The sequence below is a fragment of the Crocodylus siamensis genome, chromosome 1, assembly GCF_052110815.1.
Source record: "Crocodylus siamensis isolate JL-2025a chromosome 1, ASM5211081v1, whole genome shotgun sequence".
Taxonomy (NCBI): Eukaryota; Metazoa; Chordata; order Crocodylia; family Crocodylidae; genus Crocodylus; species Crocodylus siamensis.
In genome coordinates, this window is record NC_143395.1 from 403,022,833 (window position 1) to 403,042,399 (window position 19,567).

At 45.1% G+C, this 19,567-nt stretch overlaps 1 long non-coding RNA gene across 1 annotated transcript in view; it reads left to right on the forward strand.

Moving 5' to 3' along the window:
- Positions 1–19,358, forward strand: part of LOC149875332 (uncharacterized) — a 37,594-nt gene extending 18,236 nt beyond the window's left edge. The window contains exon 2 of the long non-coding RNA XR_016440055.1: positions 19,218–19,358. This is a non-coding gene — a long non-coding RNA (uncharacterized LOC149875332). The remainder of the gene's footprint in view (positions 1–19,217) is intronic.
- Positions 19,359–19,567: the final 209 nt, after the last annotated feature.

Genomic DNA, 19,567 nt, shown 5'->3' on the forward strand with positions numbered 1-19,567 from the left:
TTCTTTCAGAAGTTTATGCCAAGTACTTGCAGGGGGTTGGCCAGAAGGTTCAGAATAATTCTTTGAGAGAAACTTGAATTTTTGAGGAAGTGGGGGGGGAGGGGCTGTATGTAATGCACAGGATTTCCCTGTCTATTTTTTGTTTGCTTTTACTATCAGAAAATGAAGGATCCCCAAACTGAAATTACTCAGGTACATTTTTTCCCCCAGCTTTTGGCTGGAAGTTTTGGTGTTCAGTTGTTAAACTGATGGGGGAGGGGCTAGATGTAGAGGGTCCTTTTCCTCAGAAACCAGTTGAATTTTTTGGTTGGAAATCTCCCTTCCTCATTTTCAGTCATCTCAAATACCTACTTTTTCTCAACCAGCTTTCTTGCTAAGCACCAGCCTCAGAAAGCCTGCCTTCTCCAATGCATCTCAGGCTGGAAATCCAAAAAGGGAGGGGGTCATTTGTTGACATTTTAGGCCATTTTATTATTATCCACAAATGGTCATAATATTGTTTGCCTTTCCTTGCTGATTTCTGAGCAAAATCATCATGAACTTGACTCATTCTTTCACTCACATGCTCAGTTTCTCAGTTTTCCAATTTTTAAAATTATCAAAAGAAATTTTTCTAACAAAAATTAATGTTACTGTTAATGAAAAACTTCCCATGCCAAAACTTCCCCAGTTCTTAGACACTGAAATGATGAGCTTTGCATATTTTTCCCATCATTTTCTCTATTTTTTTCCCCATGACTATAATTATATACTGTGACTGAGGTGATGTGATACTTGCTGAGAATCCTGCAAACCTTTTCAATATTGTATGTGGAGGATGAATATGAAAGTGTGCCATCTCAATAGAGAGAGCCTGCTGTCTCTGACTGACTTGTTGGGAAACCTGACAACGATGCTAGTGGCTCCATCTCCTTCTTTTAATCCCCTACAAAACATGGGGAAGACATTGATTGTCACATTTACAAAATAAAGTATCCAACCATTATGTGCATTCGACAGGTAAAGAATATGTTGGAAATAAAAACCCTTTCCCAAGTTTCCTATTCTAAATGTAACAGGTTAGATCCTCAGCTCCTGGTAATAGGTTGCAGTGCATCTACACAGATTTACACCACCTGTTGTTCTTTTGAAGGTGTACTAAATCAGTGGGGACCAGTCTTTTTGGGGTGCCAGAAATTAGCCCAACACCTGTCCCAGCTGCCTCCCGTCTCCTGATTGGCTGCAATGCTTTCTGCTTCCTGCTTAATTTGCTGCTTTGTTTTCTTCTCCCTGCCCTATCTGCAGCTGTGTTGTTCCCTGTCTACTCTTGGGTCTGCCATGTGCCACGCACAGAGGCTATCTGTGCCATTTGTGGCACGTACCACCAGTTGGCCACCCCTGTATCAGTTGCTGGCTATAAAAGGTAGCCTAAAGCCTGTCATTTGTTAGGAACCTTTACTACTTCCCTCTGCTTTCCTTGTTGCACTGGCTTTCCCTTTTGACAGCCATATTATCAGTCTTGTCTAAAGCATTGTTTTGAGATTTTTTTTTTTAGTTCATGCTCAAGCTAAAATGGGAGCAGTTAGGTCTCCCAAGCATAGGTGACTGGTGCCGCCTTAGTCAAAGTGGGGGGGGGCACATGCCCCCCCTGAAACCAGCCCTGCCACCCAGGGGGAGGGAAGGGGAGAAGTTCTTTCCCATCAACATTTCACTTGAGCTTCTAAAGCTGTGCATGAGGAAATGTCTTCCTGTTGTCTGCTTTTCCTGCATCCTCAGAGCTCACACACTGGTTCCTGAGAGCTGCCATATCGGATTAGGCTATTGGTCCTTGTAGACCAGCACTGCATCATTGGCTGGAGTGAATGTCCCACTCTTCACAATAATATTTTACCTTAAAACATGAAAGTAATTGTGTCATACTCACAAGGGGAAAAAAGGAAAGAAGGACACCCCCTTACTGACCATCACAGGTGACTGGTTTACATTTCAAAGTATGAAATTTTATTATCATTTTTATTACCTTAGCTTGCCTAGCAACATATGCTGTTAATAACCATTAAATTATCCAACCTTCTTAAAAAATCTGGCCCCAGTATTTGACTTAATGATCTCCTGTGGCAGTAAATTCCAGTGGCTGGCTACAGCTTGCCTGGACTATCTTATCTCTGTATTCATTATAAATTGGCTGCCTTGTCATTTAATTGAGTGTCCTGTTGTCCTCATGTTAGGGGAGAGTTGAGAGGAGGTATGGATCATTCTCTATGCCCTTCTGAATATATCTCTCCTCCTCTCCAGGCTAAATAAATATAAGCCATTCTGGCTTTTCTGATCTCAACTGAAATATTTTTATTACCTTTTTCTGTGTCTTTTTAGTCACTGTTGTTTGGCTTCTAGGGGTGCTTGTACACATGATAGGATTGTAATCCTTAGGGTTGCATTCTATGCCTCCTAAATTGAAAAGGTGAGATTTTAATTGAAACAGTAGCTTTTATTTTTCCATCACTGTATATATGCTACTGTTTTGGTGGCAACAGGCACGTACTGAAGGCAGAAGAGGCGAGAGGCCCGATCCTTTTTCTTTTTTCGGCAGAGCCTGCCTGCCTTTCCCACTGCTGGGGGGCCATTAATCTGTCAGCTCGCCTCCCAGCCTCAGGAGAGGCAGGCAGTCTCTGTAGAAAAGAAGGATTGGGCCCTTCGCCGCTTCTGCCATGTGCTGTCCCCACTGCCTTCTCTGGCCACCAGCTTACCTGGCTGCCCTCCTGCCACCTCTCTACACTGCCCCAGGTGCAAGTCATCCCATTTCTAGCTGACCCCAGGCATCTTGCCAGCCACAGGAGCCTGCTGAAGGCAGAAGCATTGAGGAGCCTAATCCCTTTTTTTTTCTGCAGACGCTGCCCACCTCTCCTGCGGTCAGGAGCGAGCTGACTAATGGCTGCAATGTTCCAAGTTGCAATGCTGCAAACTAAATCACATTGGAATATAATTTAGTTTGCAGTGATGCAAACCCATTCAAAACCCCCATACTCACAGTCAGAGCAAAATTTTTGATTAAATGCTGCCAACACAGAAGAGCTGGACTGACATGCGCATTTGACTCTGTGAGCAGAAAGTCCCAAGGCTCACCCAGCCCGTGCCCCCTGGGTGACCTGCAGACCTGTCAATCATTGTTGACCTACTTTCCCCACAGAGCATGCTCAGACTGTGTCAGCTTCTGACTGAGAGCATGCTCAGTCAGAACCTGACATGAGGTAATCTGACTAGAAATTTCTCTGCAGAGAGCGTTCTGATTGGCCACTAAATTCAGATAAAAGTTCAGTGAGCCCCTCCCTCGGGTGAAGACAGGGAGAGACGGACCCAGCATGAGTACAGAGACTGCTCTCAGCAGAGACTGTCTCACAACTGGGGGGAGACTGCGCTAGCTGAAGACAGAGGCTGGCATTCCAGGGACTGTCTCTCAGCCGGGCCTTCTGGCCTATCGGTCTCCTCCGGCGTGGGCTCTCACTGCGTTTCCGTTCTCGGTACCACATATGTGCTATATTAATCCTCTGGCTTTTGGACTGATTTGGCTTTCCGTCTTGACCACGATTCCTGTGCGACCCTACTTACTTCCATCATGTCGGTTCCTGTCTTTTTGGCAATCGACCTCGGCTTTCACTCTCGACCATCCCAATTGTGCTTCGTGGACTGGCGTCACGACTCCATCGTCTCGGTGAGTTACAGTTCTTGTTCTTTTCGTGGTTCCTTTCATGAGCTGTTGACCAGCCCTGGGACTAGCAGTGGGCAGCCGCACCTATCCCTCAGGGGTAGAAAGCAAGGGCTCACTGTGAACCCCGTGGGCCAACAGACCCCTCCGTTGTTTGGTGTTCGCATTCGTTAACTGTAACTGAAGAAAGAACTGTGCCTCCACTTCAAAGTGTGAGTAAATAAACCTATCTAATTTCGAAACCAATACGCTTCCCGTGCCGCTCAGACTCCGCTGCCACTAATTCCACCTGTTCACGTTCCAATCGCCACCCTGGCCCACCGTGACCTTGGGGCTCGATTCATTCGTTTCGGCTTGCCCCGACACTCACATATGTGTAATATGTGACATCATTAACACACACAACCCAATCTTTTATCCCGTTTACATCGTGACATCATCACGTGTACAAGTGCCCTAAATTTTTAAGGCCCAGTGAGATCATGTGCTCTCTTGCCAGTTGAGTCTTAAAAATGCTCTTTAGTCACTTTATAGCAGCAATCAGTTGCACTGAGGTTTTTCACAGACTGTGTCCCAGTCATGGACTCTTGAGCAAATTTTTGGGAGACATTGTTCCACTCTTCCCAGCAAGGTGCTGTTTGGATCAGTGCCTCAGGATACCATGTGCATCCCAAAGATCTGTGCAACTTCATTCTTCCCCTCATGAGGCAGATATTAATATTTAAAGAGAAACATCTTTGTAAAAGGCCCGTCAACTCTCACTTCCATCCCTGGAAATGCAAGTTAATACTTTCAACTTACATTTTCACTTTTGGGTTTCTGCAGGAGAGGAGCTTGGAAAGGCTTGTTTGATTCAGCACCCAAGAAACACAGCAGAGCACTTCATGTGATAGGATAGGGCAGGATAGTCACACCTGGGATAGCTGCAAGTGTGCAAAAGCTGGAACCAGAGATGTCCTGGGAGAAAAGTTGGAAGGGGAGATGGGAACCAGCTCTTATTAAGACTGATACATTTTAGAAATCTCTGGCTTTTTCGCAGTGATGGTCAGGTGATGCTACTTACCCATCTATCACCACTGTCTCACAGCTCCACTATTTTTCATAGATCCACCAGTTAAAAAAATTATAGCTCATGCTTTCAAAAGAATGATGATACATGGCTACCTGGTGTAGCTAGCTCCATGTCTCAGTCAGAGAGCCTCTGCTCAAAATCTTAGCAGGAAAGGACATCCCAATTCATTTTCCATCCTGTCCAAATATAGGAGCAGTCAGTTCTTTCCTGTGGCATTACATTTAGCTGTATCTAGCTTCACAGCATGGCCGGAGCACCACTGTTAAGCCTCACTCTGCCCTTCAGGAAAACAGGTGACTCCCTTGCTGTGCTGACTTCATTGCTGCTGGTAATTCTGCTGTTGCCCTGTCATGGGGTGAAGCAGCTAAGGGTTTTGTTGCTCAAGGCCTGAGGAGCGACTTGCTTCTGAATCATATTCTCTCAGTCACAGCTTTGGCAACATCTAGACTGCAAGGGATGATGCTGTTACACAGAGGATTTGTTTGATATGTGATGTCACTTGCTTTTTATAGGTTGGTGGATACTAATTTATTTTGGCTTGCTGCTGCCTGATGAATTGTCTGTGCGCACTGTTTGCTCAGAATCCTGGTTCCAGCCTTGGCCTTCTTACATTTCAGATTTCTCTTATACTCCTACCTGTGAAATCGATTCCCCACCAACCCCTGTCCTGCAGCAGGAAAGCATGGAAAGCCAAGAAGGTCCTTTTCAGATCTTGATCAGGTATGGAGTGGCTGCATTTACACAAGATGCTGACTGTGCAGTTGTTGCTGCACAGTAACTGACCATGCAGTAACCCAAATTACTGCTCAGTACCACTAACAAACATCTTTTTTGTGATGCTGACTGCACAGTAACATAATACTACTGTGCAGTAGTGTTGCATCATGGTTGTTGTCATGCAATGCTACTGCACAGTTGTATTACGCTACTGCACAGTCAGTGTATTGTGTAGACATGACCACATTTTTGGAGTAGAGCTCAGTTTTGAATTCAGGGTGGGATTGGATGAAACGGGGCCAATATTATAGGAGGTGTTGCTCTTTTGGGATATAATCTGCCTAGTGTAGCTGCCAATATTACCTCATTGTATTTAAATCAGAATGGGAAAATAGGCCCTATTCAGTTCTAGAATAAAATCTAATTAATCTTGAATTTGAAGAGATTTCATTTAAGCATTTGGTTACGCCTCCCTGCTCTCCCCCAACATATCTGATAGCTGTCTTTGAGAGGGAACTGTTAGATTACCTTTAGGGTACGGACAGATGAACATATACTCTAGTGTAATTTAGATCGTTTTTGTGTATCAGTGGCTGCATCTACATGAGACACTGACTGCACAGTCATTACTGCACAATCATTTAGTACTTGTTTATACAAGTACAAGTAGATGCTGCTACTCCATACCTGATCAAGATCTGAAAAGAAACTTCTTGGCCTTCCATGCTTTCTTGCTGTAGGACAGAGGTTGATGGGGAATCTATTTTACAAGTAGAAGTATAAGTGAAATCTGAAACATAAGAAGGCCAAGGCTGGAGCCAGCATCCTGAGCAAACAACGAGCACAGACAGTTCATCAGGCAGCAGCAAGCCAAAATGTATTAGCATTCACCAACCTATAAAGAGAAAGTGACATCACATATCAAATGAAACTAAACAGCTCCTTTTTATATAAGTACTAAATGACTATGCAGTAATCTGTGTTACTGTGCATTAGCACCAATGAATGGCTTTTTAATGACACTGACTGCAATAGCACAAGAGTGCAGTAGCATCATGTCAAAGTTTCTGCCATACGATGCTACTGTGCAATAGTCTTGGGCTACTGTGCAGTCAGCCCCTTGTGTAGATGTGGCCAGTGTAAATTCTAGCAGGATCAGGAATGTACAGTGTAACAAGACTGGCTTCGGGGACTGCCGTGGTGCCCCCTAGTGGTTCTCCCTTTCCCCTTCCTCCAGCTCTTCAGAGTACCCCTTTTTTCCTATCTTTCCTGCCATGCCTTGATGTAACTTATAGCACATAAGGGGGCTGCCCCCAGAGTCTTTGAGGGATCGTACTGATGCCATCCACAGTCTCACTTTACTTACTCTTCCCGACCCTCAGACCTTGTCACCAGATCTGTATTCCGCTAACAAAAATATTCTACCTCTGGTTCACACCACTCATGCCCTATCGGCACTGAGCTAGCCCTTTGTGCATGGATCATTAGCCAACAGGCCCTAATCACCTTAGGATGATATTCATGGCCCTTTTGATTATAATCATGCCTTAAGGGCATTAATCATGGCCTCCATCCTCCCCCATAGCCATATCCATGCTTCACAAGTCTTACCCTGGATTCATTTCTCTGGGCCCTCTGGCCTTGTCTGTATGTCAGCCCACCAAGTCCCTGGCCCTGGCAAGGCTCTACCTGTTTCCTGGGCCCCTGGCTCTATCTGGATTTGTTACTCAGGACCTTCTAGCCTTGTCTATCTGTTTGTCAGGGACCACCAGACTCTTGATGCTCTTGGCCTTAGCCTGTCTTTAGGCCCCTGGTCCATCATCAGTGGAGTTGTGTCCTGATTTTTCCTGGGTTAATTTTTCAATGGATTAGGCAATGTTACACCGGTGAAAATATTTTGTCTGCCTGGGCTTTAATTCTGTATTGTCTTCCTTAGCTGTATATCACTATGAAGGGCTAAGGATTGACTGGTGTTCTGTAACGGAAATTTGTCTTCACTGATGCAGGAAAGGGAAAGCTTTTGATCTGTCCAGTCTGTCCCACTCATAAAAGGAACCACTTTTGTATCAAATATAAAGGGATATTTTCTTAGGTGAATTATAAACAGGGATCTGTTTTCCAATGGAAAAACAGAGAAAACCACAGGTTTCCCATTTTTGTCAGAGAAAACATAGATATCCCCTTTTAGAAGAGAAACCCATGGATTTCCCCCTTTTGCAAAGAGCTCTGGAGGCTGGCTGAGTTCCGGCTTACAAGAGCTGTTTGAAAAAGGGGCAGGAAACCCTCAATCCTGCCCAGAGGGGAGGGGAGAGGAGGAAGGGTGGGGCCCAACACTTGCACTTACTGGAGGTTGCTTCCAGCTTGCTCTTCTTGCTAGAGATAAGTGGGGGTTACGGAGCAGGGTTGGTGGGGGGAAGCAGACTCGGGGCTGAGGGAGTGGGGAGGTTTGCAGCCGGCTGGGCACTCTTGCAGGGGGGGAGCTTGCAGCCTCCCCACTCCCGGTCAGAGTGCTCAGCTATTTGCAAACCCCCACCACTCCCAACCAGCTGCAGACTGGAAAACCCATCCTCCTGCAAACCTCCCTGCTCCTTTAGCCCCCAGCCAACTTAGGCACTCCAGCCAGGAGCAGGGGAGGTTTGAAGCCTCTCTGCTCCCTCAGCCCGCAGCCAGCTTGGGCACTCTCTGGTCCGAGGGGGGTGGTTGCAGCTGGCCAGGCACTCTGGCCAGGAGCAGGAACTGCAAAAAAAACCCTCCCCCAGCCAGAGCGCCTGGCCAGCTGCAAACCCTGGGTCACAAACGCTGTGCTCTCCACTCTGCTGCTGTCCCCCAGGCCCTCCCTAGCACCACATGTGCAACTGGCATGGTGGGGCACAGAGTGGCCAAACATGAAAGCTGCCTGCCACTGCAAGCTCTGCACTACCCTGGCCACACTTCCTCTATGTGCACAGGGGCAGTGCACACCTGCCTTGCCACACAGATCTGGGGGGTGCGAGTCCCTCCTGTGCCCCTGAAGTGCATGCTGCCACTGGGAGCTGTCCCTGCCCAAGCCTGCAGCAGGGGAGAAGCCAGCTTGTGCTGCTGCTGTAGCAGTCACTGACTTCTGTTGGGGACAGGGGGCTGCAGACTTGGGTCCTTGACCTTATAGCCCTGGAAGATAGGGGGCCCCTCTTGCAGGCCTGGGGGGCAGAGGCTGTGGGTGGGAGGCAAAGGGCACAAGCAGGGCTGGGCAGTTGGGGTGGGGGGTGGGGAGGGCTGTGGAGGGCATTTCATTTTAACCACAGATTTTGGGATTTTTAACAGAGAATTTGTGATTTTTTTTTTTATCATAGAAAACCAGGATCCCTGATTATAAATTGATACAGAAAATGAAATTCAGCACATAGTTCTATACTGCATAACTTCACTACCCAGACCATGTGAGGTCATTTGGTATAGGCAAACATGTTAATTAATAATAATTATTGCACCTGCAAAATCCCTTTAATACATCCAGGTAAAGTTGAAATATTCCAGGATGTTTTGTTAACTTACATTTTAAACCACTGTTGTTTTTTCATCATGCTTTTAATAAGCCCCAACCATGTGTACAGTATTGTTATAGATCCAAACTAAATATTCCAGAAGTTTTTGATGTATGGATATAGCATATTGGAATAAGACCTTTGGTATAAAGAACATGATCTTTCTAAGAGTCCGAGATATTTCCTTTGGATATAGTCAGTACCTACGTTGATATATGGCTTCATGTATAATGTACATGTACACCTATAATGGATTTTAAGTCCTATATTGTGTTTTGTACCCTTCAGCACATGAGAGAGTACGTATTTGGCCACTGAAAGTGGGAAATAAAATATGACATTTCACAGATAGGTGTCATGAATTTGTTGGTGACACTTTCTACAATTTTTTACCACTTTAGCAAGTAGAAGAGGAATATGCTTCTAAATGTACTCCTACATTAGAAAGTGTGTTTGACTCTATCCCAGTTATGGAGTTAGTTCAGTCACCCTAGGAAAACCTTGCCTCTCTCCTAAATTTAGACACTTATTTTACTTGCAAAGGGAAATCTTTTATAAACCTGACAGTGCTCTCTCTATTTCATGATATTATACCATTGTGGTTTTCTCTTGTTGGAAAGGTAAGCAGCTGCCAATGGTATTGTGAGTAACTGGAATGGTTAAACAGGAGTATTGATTTTTTTTGGTTTGTTTTTAATGGCAGTCAGAGCTGAGGTTTAGCTTTATGAAGAATGTGTAAGTATGGTTGTTATGCTTAACCAGCTGTTTTTTTAAAAGCAAATCCAAGGCTCTAGCAGTTGAGAAATAATTCTGATGTGACTTATACTAGCATCAATCAAAAACAGCTCCATTGAACTCAATGGTAATCAGGGTTAAACTGATGCAAGTGAGTCAAAGTCATGGCCAGGGCATCTTCAGTGGAATATAAAATTCTGTCATATATCCTAGTAACATGCAATGGCCCCTTGTTTTAGCCCCATGGCCATCCCAAATTTCAGTGCCAATAATACTCTGCGTTTTGCTCATTTGATAGTAATAGTTTCTTGAGCTAGCAGGTATGAATGAATAATTAATCAGACAAGAACAATGTTTTTATCTGAGTTACACAGATGACACAGCATGCTTAATTACACTCCATTAGCTGAGCATCAAACCGCAAAATGCCAATTCACAATGGTCTGGGAGAGGTAGCCTCTCACCCTCTCGTGTGGCTGTCTCTGTGAGCAATGAAGACTTGAGCAGGACACTCTTACTCTGCAATGTTGTGTGAATGTAGAGTGCGCTGAGTGTAAAATAATAGACAACCTAATTCCTGGGACTTCAGCTGGCTTTTGGAATGCAAATTTCAACTGTCAAATCTTAATTAAAAACTACCAGTCAGCACTATTTAAAAAGTGGGAGAGAACTAAGTGGTAGGTTGTTGAGGAAAATGTGCAACTTGCCTTCTAAATGCAGTAGGTAGGTGACAGGTATGTAATTATCATCACATAAAGTGAAGGACAAGAAACAGACTACAGTTCCTGAAGGGGTGGAGCTACAGCAATTTTCTATGTGGCAAAAGGGTTCTTCAGTCAAAGTTAACGTATAATTCCCTTTATTTCAAAAGAGAATCTCCTTTTATACTGAACTTAGAAAGTGGTGACATTTGTAGGGTTGAGTTCTTAGATGAAGAGGTTAGCATTGACAAATGCATATGCTTCATGTGCCAATTAAAGATGATTTTGAGGTGCTGCATTGTGTTCAGGTGTTTGGCAGCTTTTGTGTTGCAATACATTACATTACAGCTATGCTATAATCTCCCAGTCAGCACAGGAAATGAACTAATCTGAAGTATATTGATGTCAGTGGCCCCAAGGAAAGGACTTGCATTGAGGATAGATAACCTTGAAGTTTTGTTGTTTTTTTTTTAAATCCCTCTTCATCTCACTAACATGCAGAAATTCCTAGTAAAACAGTATGATTGGGAAAAAACCTTTATCAGTGGTCTGGGAGATGGGATGGAGGTCACCCTCAGTAAGTCTGTGGATGACACCAAGCTGGGGGGTATAGTAGATACACTGGAGGGTAGGGGTAGGATTCAGAGTGACTGAGACAAATTGGAGGATTGGGCCAAAAGAAATCTCCTGAGGTTCAACAAGGACAAATGCAAAGTCCTGCAATTAGGATGGAAGAATCCCATGTACTGCTACAGCCCGGGGACTGACTGGCTAAGCAGCAGCTCTGCAAAAAAGGACCTGGGGGTTATGGTGGACAATAAGCTGGATATGAGCCAGCAGTGTGCCCTTGTTGCCAAGAAGGCTAAGGGCATACTGGACTGCATTGGTAGGAGTGTTGCCAACAGATTGAAGGAGGTGTTTATTCCCCTCTATTTGGCCACATCTGGACTATTGTCTCCAGTTTTGGGCCCCCCACTATATAAAAGATGTGGACAACTTAGAAAAAGTACAGTGGAGAGCACCAAAAATGGTTCAGGGGCTGGGGCACATGACTTAACGAGGGGAAGTTGAGGAACTGGGCTTATCTAGTCTGGAGAAGAGAAGACTGAGAGGGGATCTGATAGCAGCCTTTCACTACCTGATGGGTAGTTTCAAAGAGGATGGACCTAGACTGTTCTCAAATGGATGGAGCTAGATGGTCCTGCCTTGAGCATGGGGTTGGCCCAGATGACACCTGAGGTCCCATCCAACCCTAACTTTCTATGATTCTGTGAGACAAATCACCTGTACTGGTCAACACTCCGTGAGGACACAGGCTTATTTATTATTACTTTTATTGGGGAGGTGCTGAGGATGCTCAGAGAACAGGTCCCTTTGTGCCAGGTGGCCTCCAAACATAGAGCTAAAAGATGCTTCCTTTTTACAATCCAAGTAATAACAATAGGCTTCATCCTAAGCCTAGTTAAAAATGATGCGACTTCAGTGCAACTATGCTGATTTGTATCAGCTGAGGCTGTGATTGAGTTTGTGGCCTATGATATATTTCGCTCTTCACACTGGGGTATTAGGTCATAATTTTACTCTGATGAAATGGCACTGGAAAATGCACTGGGATATACTTGCTTACTGAAAAGATTCAAACAGGAAGGAGTTCAGAGAAGAGGAACACAAGCAATTTGGAGAATGGCTCAGGGGGGTATAATAGCACTAATGATGGTTTGCATGGTAAGATGCAGGGAATGGTAAGTATAGGTGTCTTTAATGCCTGTAGAAAACCAAGGAAAGAGAATTACTTGAAGCAGTATAAAGTCTGGGATGAAATTAAGGGTGAAAAAAATTATGTGAAATAGCAAGAAGAATGACCTAATTGAAATTGTGGAATATGCTACCAAGGGAAATAATGAAAACCCTTTCTCTTAATAGATTTAAACAAAAACACTAGAAAATGTATTTGCAGGAGTTGCAGACCAATGGATAAAACCTGCCCTTCATCTAATTTCTAGGTTAAAAATCTGTTTTAGGATTTTCTTGTGCATCTCCGAGTAACTGTGATTTGTGTGTGATCCTCTCTGAATGCAGAGCATGGCCTATGGTTTATAGGACAGACATGCCCTACTCCCTCAGCTGGTGACATCGGCAGCTACATGTTCTGAAGACTGGCACTGCTTGTTTTTATGGCACACTAAAACCTAATTGGTCTCTTCTGTTCTGCTTTGCGTGCGTGTGTGTGCACACATGCACATGTTTGTGAATGTGGTCCCTCTGGTGTCAGTGTATGAAGGGAAGGCAAGCAGAAAAACCTTCTGAAACTCAATAGTAATTATTTATCTTTGAGAAAATTTTATGGAAGCGATGCCAGCTCTAACTTTGAATTTCTTGATTTTTTTTTGTCTAAGTCAGAGTGTTAAATGATGTAATGATTTTTATATTTAACCTGAGGACTTGGTTAAGCAGGCTTAACAATCAAAGCTCAAAATCAGAAATGACAACATATTAAATGAACTTCCCATTCTCCCCATTATAGAATGGGTATTGCTAATCTGTGAGACCAGGAGAGTTTTGGAGTTTTCAGTCTTCTGGATAATATATAATTAGTTCTGGATAGATGCAATGTATTAAGTGCCCAGATGTCAGTCATAAACGTATCTGTTTAACAATTTTTCATATATTTGTAATCTGTACCTGACAGACTAGACTTCAGCCATTATTCATAAATAAAAGAGGCATTATGATACTTAATTATAGTACAACACCAGTGTTCCAAACCCCAATTAAACCAAGTTCACTTCTACATATGCCAGATTGAACTGAAGGGAAGAGATGAAAAGGGGCATTTATGATTTCTTCTTCTCCTGCCATTCATTTGTCTTGTCTATTGTAAAGTCTCTGGGGCAGGGGTTATCTCTGTGAACTCTGGTCTCTGGGGCAGGGATTATTTTACTATGAACTCTTGTGTCTATCACAGCACTGTATTTTCATATGCATTTAGTATCCATCAATCCCTAGGCTGCAAAGCAGAAGATGACAGGCTTGGTAGGTTCCAGTCAATGTTTGTAGACTCTGCCTCAGTTACTCCAAAACTAGAAACCAGGGAATATGTGCTCTCAGATGTCTTCCAAAACTGCCTAGTAGAATTCAAAATGCTGGAGTGAACTGAAGACAGGGGTAGCTGGCGTTGAAGATTCACACCCGAAAGGAGGTGGCCTTTTCAAAGAACTAGTCTAGAAATCCAACTGGACTTACCCACACCATGATCTCTGTTTGGGAAACGCAGAGTGTGTTCTTCAAATCCGGTTGGTGTGCGAGTAAGGCGAGTGTACTCTCGAATTAAAGGTGCTGGACATCAGATTTTGATGGCTGCACAGTGAGGCGGGGAGACCTGGATTGTGGGCTTCAGAGCCTGTTGCCTAGTGGATCTGGCTTAAAGTTTTCCATCAGATCTATTCTTGATGTAAACCACAGTTTTCACTTAAAGTAACTGTGTGTGCGTGTGCTTTTTTTATTTTTTTTTTAAACTTTTGATTTCTTTTTCCAATTAAAAACTGAATGCCTGAAACTGAAACATATCATCCAAAGATCCAAAAGGGATCTGCTGTGATGGTGCATCATGGGAATCGTAGTTTGATTGCTTCATGTCTCCATTCTCTTCTGTGGGTGAGAGTCCTTGATGGACTACACATCTCCAGGTGCATGATGTGTTTGGATCCTGATGATATACCAGAGTGGAGAATGTGATGCATGACAGACGATGCAGTTAGATTACGGAACCCTGTTTGCAATTCCCCTGAGCCCTGTAGCAAATCAAACTGTGGTTTGTAGGTGAAATATCACAGTATTTAATTATTTGGCAAAATAGTCAAAATTGTCCAAGAAAAAAGAATTGTCCAGCCGTACTAGCTAACTTTTGCATGATCCTTCAGCATCTCAGATGTCTGTTTTGCATTATGCAGAAACATAAGGCAAAAGGATTTGGTTTTCATCCTTATCATCAACTCATCAAATAGATATTTTTGTCAACACTGCATGTTCCAGGAAGGCCCTAACTTCCAGAGTTGCTGGATCTGGTACTGGCCAAAGGGGATGATCTAGTAAGTGACCTAATAATCGATGGAAAGCTGGGTGATAGTGACCACAAGCTGATCATCTTTACTATCCATTGCAAAGCTGGCAAGTCAGTCAGTAATGCAGAAGACCTTGACTATAGGAAAACTGGCTTTGATAAGCTCAGGAGGCTCATTGTCAAGGCCATAAGGGACCACGAATCAACAGGAAGAGGATTCCAAGGGGAGTGGTTGCTCCTTAAGGGAGTGATCCCAACAGCACAAGTGTTGTCCCTCCCATCTCGGAAGAAGGGTAGCAAAAGGGCACAGCAACCCCCTTGGCTCAGCAGGGAACTCGAGGACCTCCTTCACCTAAAAAGAGAGACTTATAAAGGATAGAAGGCTGGAATCGCCACCAAGGAGGAGTAGTCAGCACTGGTCTGTACCTGTAGGGAGCAGATCAGAAAAGCCAAGGCTGCAACGAAGCTCCATCTAGAATCACATATCAAGGATAATAAAAAGTCCTTTTTCAGATATGTAGGGAGTCAGAAAAAAAAAACCCATGGGTAACATCGGACCCCTGCTGAACCAAATGGGACAACTGATAACCGACACCCAGGAAAAAGTCAACCTGCTTAATGGGTACTGCACGTCGGTCTTTCATCAGCCTAAAGGGACTGCCCTACCTAGCATGATGCAGGATAGCCAGGGTGAGGGCGTACTTATACCCAGCATCAGTGTAGACCTTGTAAAGGAACACCTGGAGAGGCTGGACACCTTCAAGTCAGCAGGTCCTGACAGATTACACCCTAGAGTAATCAAGGAGTTGGCAGGTGTCATAGCCCAACCATTGACAAAAATATTCACAAACTCGTGGTGCTCAGGTGAAGTACCTGAAGTCTGGAAGAAGGCGATTGTGGTACCCATCTTCAAGAAAGGGCAGAAAGTAGATCCCAGGAATTACAGGCCAATCAGCTTGATCTCAATCCCAGTAAGATTCTGGAGAAAATTATCAAGGAGACCCTTCTTGATGAGCTGGCTGATAGCAACATCCTGAGGGATAGCCAGCATGGGTTTATCAGGGGTAGGTCTTGCCTGACCAATCTCATCTTCTTCTGTGACCAGGTGACATATCACCTGCACAAGGGAAAAGAGATTGACATCATATATCTGGACTTTAATAAAGACTTTCATCTGGTGTACCATGATCTCCTCATAGAAAAAAATTGGCCAACCATGTCCTTGGCTACACCACTGTCCAATGGCTGGGAAATTGGCTCTGAAATTGGACCCACAGAATAGTCGTTGATGGAAACAAATCATTATGGTGTGCCGTGACCAGCAGTGTCCCCCAAGGCTCTGTCCTTGGACCGGTTCTCTTCAACATCTTTATCAATCATGTGGACATTGGTGTCAGAAGCATACTGGCCAAGTTCACCCATGACACGAAACTTTGGGGCATAGCATCCACACCTGAGGATAGGCTAGTGATCCAGGCTGACTTGGATACACTTAGAAAGTGGGCGGATATAAACTTGATGACATTCAATACTGAAAAATGCAAGGTATTCCACCTCAGGAAAAAAACCACGCAGCATACTTATTTGCTCAACAGTGCTACGCTCAATAGCACCACGGCTAAACGAGACTTGGGGTCATGATTGAGCACAAGATAAACATTAGCCACCAATGCAGTGTTGCAGCTGGTAAAGCAAACAAAACTCTGGCTTGTATCCATAGATTCTTCTCAAGTAAATCCCAGGATGTCATCCTCCCACGGTACTTGGCCTTGGTGAGGCTGCAGCTGGAGTACTGCATCCAATTCTGGTCTCCGCAATTCAAGAAGGATGTCGAGAAGCTTGAGAGGGTCCAAAGGAGAGCCATGCTCATGATCAGAGGACAAGAGAACAGGCCTTATGAAGAGAGGCTTGGAGCCATGGGACTCTTCAGCCTGGAAAAGTGCAGGCTCAGGGGTGACCTGGTGGCTGCCTATAAGTACGCAAGGGATGTACATCAGGATGTGGGAAAACATCTGTTCACCAGAGCGCCCCAAGGAAAAACAAGGACCAACAGTCTTCAACTCATAGATTCATAGATGTAGGGTCAGAAGGGACCTAAATAGATCTTCAAGTCCGACCGCCTGCCAGGGGCAGGAGAGAATACTGGGCTCATATGACCCCAGCTAGGTAACTGTCAAGCATCTGCTTAAAGACCCCCAAGGTAGGAGCGAGCACCACCTCCCTTAGAAGTTGCTTCCAGATCCTAGCCATCCTGACTGTGAAGTAGTGCTTTCTAATGTACAGCCTGAACGTACTCTCAAACAACTTATGGCCGTTATTCCTTGTTACTCCGAGAGGTGCTTGGGGGAACAGGGTCTCTCCCATTCCCTGCTGGGCCCCCCTGGTAAGTTTAGAGACGGGCACCAGGTCCCCTCTCAGACTTCTCTTGTGAAGGCTGAACAGGTTCAGGTCCCATATCCTCTCCTCATAGAGTCTGCCCTGCTGTCCCCAGATCATGTGAGTGGCCATCCTCTGGACCCTCTCAAAGCTAGCCACATCCCTCCTAAAGCACGGTGCCCAGAACTGGATGCAGTACTCCAACTGTGGCTTGACCAATGTCGCATAGATGGGGAATCACCTTCTTGGACCTGCTCGTGATGCATCTGTGGATGTATGACAAGGTGTGTGTGGCAGAGCACTCAGGTGCCCTCCGCCTAAGAACAGAAAATGGCTCAGGAGAGACCCCAAGTGGCAAGAAGTGGGAGGCTCAGCTGCCAGTCACTAGGGCAGCCAGAGTCACAGGTGCTGTGGAGCCTCACGCCTGGTGGAGCCAGCTGACAGGAAGGGGTAGGGCTTGGCCCTTCTTAAGCCCCAGGCGTGAGGCCAGGAGGACAGTTCCCACCTGGCAGCCAAGGGAGCGGGAGCTCGGCCAGTGCAGACAGAGGGGAGAAGCCCGACTGCATGAGCATCCCAGATCGCTGCTGTGGGTTGGAGTATTTCTCAGTAGGGACTGAATGTTGCTTGGCCGGATGGCTTAGTTTTTATGTTCTAGCCCAGGGCTTTTGTGTTTTTATGTTTTTGTGTTTGCTGTTTTGACTGGAGGACTGAGTGAGACTATTAGGGGTTGGAGAAGACCTCATAGGGGCTCCATGGTAGCATAGGGACCCTGGTGCCAGAAGGCACAACATTCAGGGGTGCACTGACCCCAGCCCTGAGAAGGAGAGCAGACGATTGAGAGGGGGCCAGGTAAGGCCGAGGCCGCCTGAGCCCTAAGGAGAGAAGCTCCATTGCAGGCAGTTGTGAGAAGCCCCAAAAAGGGGACAAGCCAGAGTGCGCCAGTGGAGGTGCAGGCTGCGAGGCAAGCCAGACAGCGCCAGTGGGGCATAGAGAGGGAAATCAACCAAACAATGTCTGGTACATCTGCGAGGCTTGGGGCGTGGTACAGGGGTGGTTGGAGCCACGCATAGCCCATAAGGCTGGGGTGCACCGAGTCACCCAAGATGGAACTAAGACTGGGATACATCAGAGCACCATGTCAGAGAGGACTAAGGGTAGCCTCCCTTAAACATTGTTAACATCAAAGATGTGGGCGAGATGCGAGGGTGCTTTAACACCAACTTGGTATGGTAGGGGGCACTAGGGGAGATTACGGCCACCCCTAGGACTCTGTGCTGCTACAATTGTGGTTAGCCTTACTGACCGCATTCTCATGTTGTCGGCCCATGTTCATCATGGACTGAATAATTACTTCAAGATTTCTTTCTGCCACTGTGCTTTTGAGAAGGGAGTTCCCCAGCCGATAGGTATGCTGCTGGTTCTTACCGCCCAAGTGCAGCACCCTGCACTATCAGTATTGAAACCCATCCTATTCTCATTCGCCCACCCCTGTAACCTGTCCAGGTCCAGCTGTATCCTGTCCCTCCCTTCTAGCACACCCACCTCACCCCAAATCTTGGTGTCATCAGTGAATTTCAACAGGGTGCTTTTCACCCCCTCGTCCAAGTCACTAATAAAGAAATTGAACAGTGCAGGCCCGAGGACCCTCCAAGACCATTTTAGACTGGACATAAAGAAAAACTTCTTTACTGTTTGGGCCCCAAGACCTGGAATAGACTCCCTCCGGAAGTGGTGCAGGAACCTACTCTGGATTCATTCAAGAAACGTTTGGTTGATTATCTTGCTGGGATCCTTTGACCCTAGCTGACTTCCTGCCCCTGGGGCAGGGAGCTGGACTTGATGATCTTCAAGGCCCTTTCCAGCCCCAACGTCTATGAAATCTATGAAACCAACAAAAACAGCCCAGAAGTCAAACAGAGACATCGTCAACTAATCCTCACATTAAAATATGTTTGACCCTCTTTTAGCAAATTGTTAGTCCTTATGACATGCAGCATGATCTTTATCCAGTGCCACAGGCAACTGTGCGGTGATTTCAGACCTTTCATTAAAAAGTATCCACAGTAGAGAAACAAAACCCAGAACAAATTCTAAGAGAGGCTGTGTACAAAATACTGTCCCCCAGGGTAGTAAGATGCATTGAATTCCCTCTTGCCAGAATGGTAAATAGAATCACTGAAGCTTCAGAGATACTTTATTGCATTGTGTGTCGGTTACAGTACATTTCAAAATCTAAACAGAAAACAGACCTGGCTCCTGTCAAGACTAGCTGAACAGCTGTTTGTCTCATGACTTGAAATCATAAGCAGTGGCATAATATTTCTTTAATTTTAATGAATTTTGTTCTTGCCAGATTTACATCTCTCCTGAGCATCTGAGATATTGCATTCACCAGCACAATATAAATCATCTGAATCTATCTAATCTATTCTCTGTGCCTAAGGCATTGCTATATTATCAAAGCTTGGGAGGAGCACCCTGTCAACATCAAAGGTACTGTATTGCCCTTTTGTATATCACTTGTTAAAACTGTCCTTTGCCATCATGCCAACAAAAAAAATTAACAGTAGTAGGCAGCCAAGGAGCTGTGATAGCTGCTTGCTATGCTGACCAATATTGTCTCTGCTGCTTTTTTTCTCCATCTATCTGTAACCATTTCTTCTTCTTTAAGCAATGGCCTCTTTGTACTTCACTCTTGGGTGT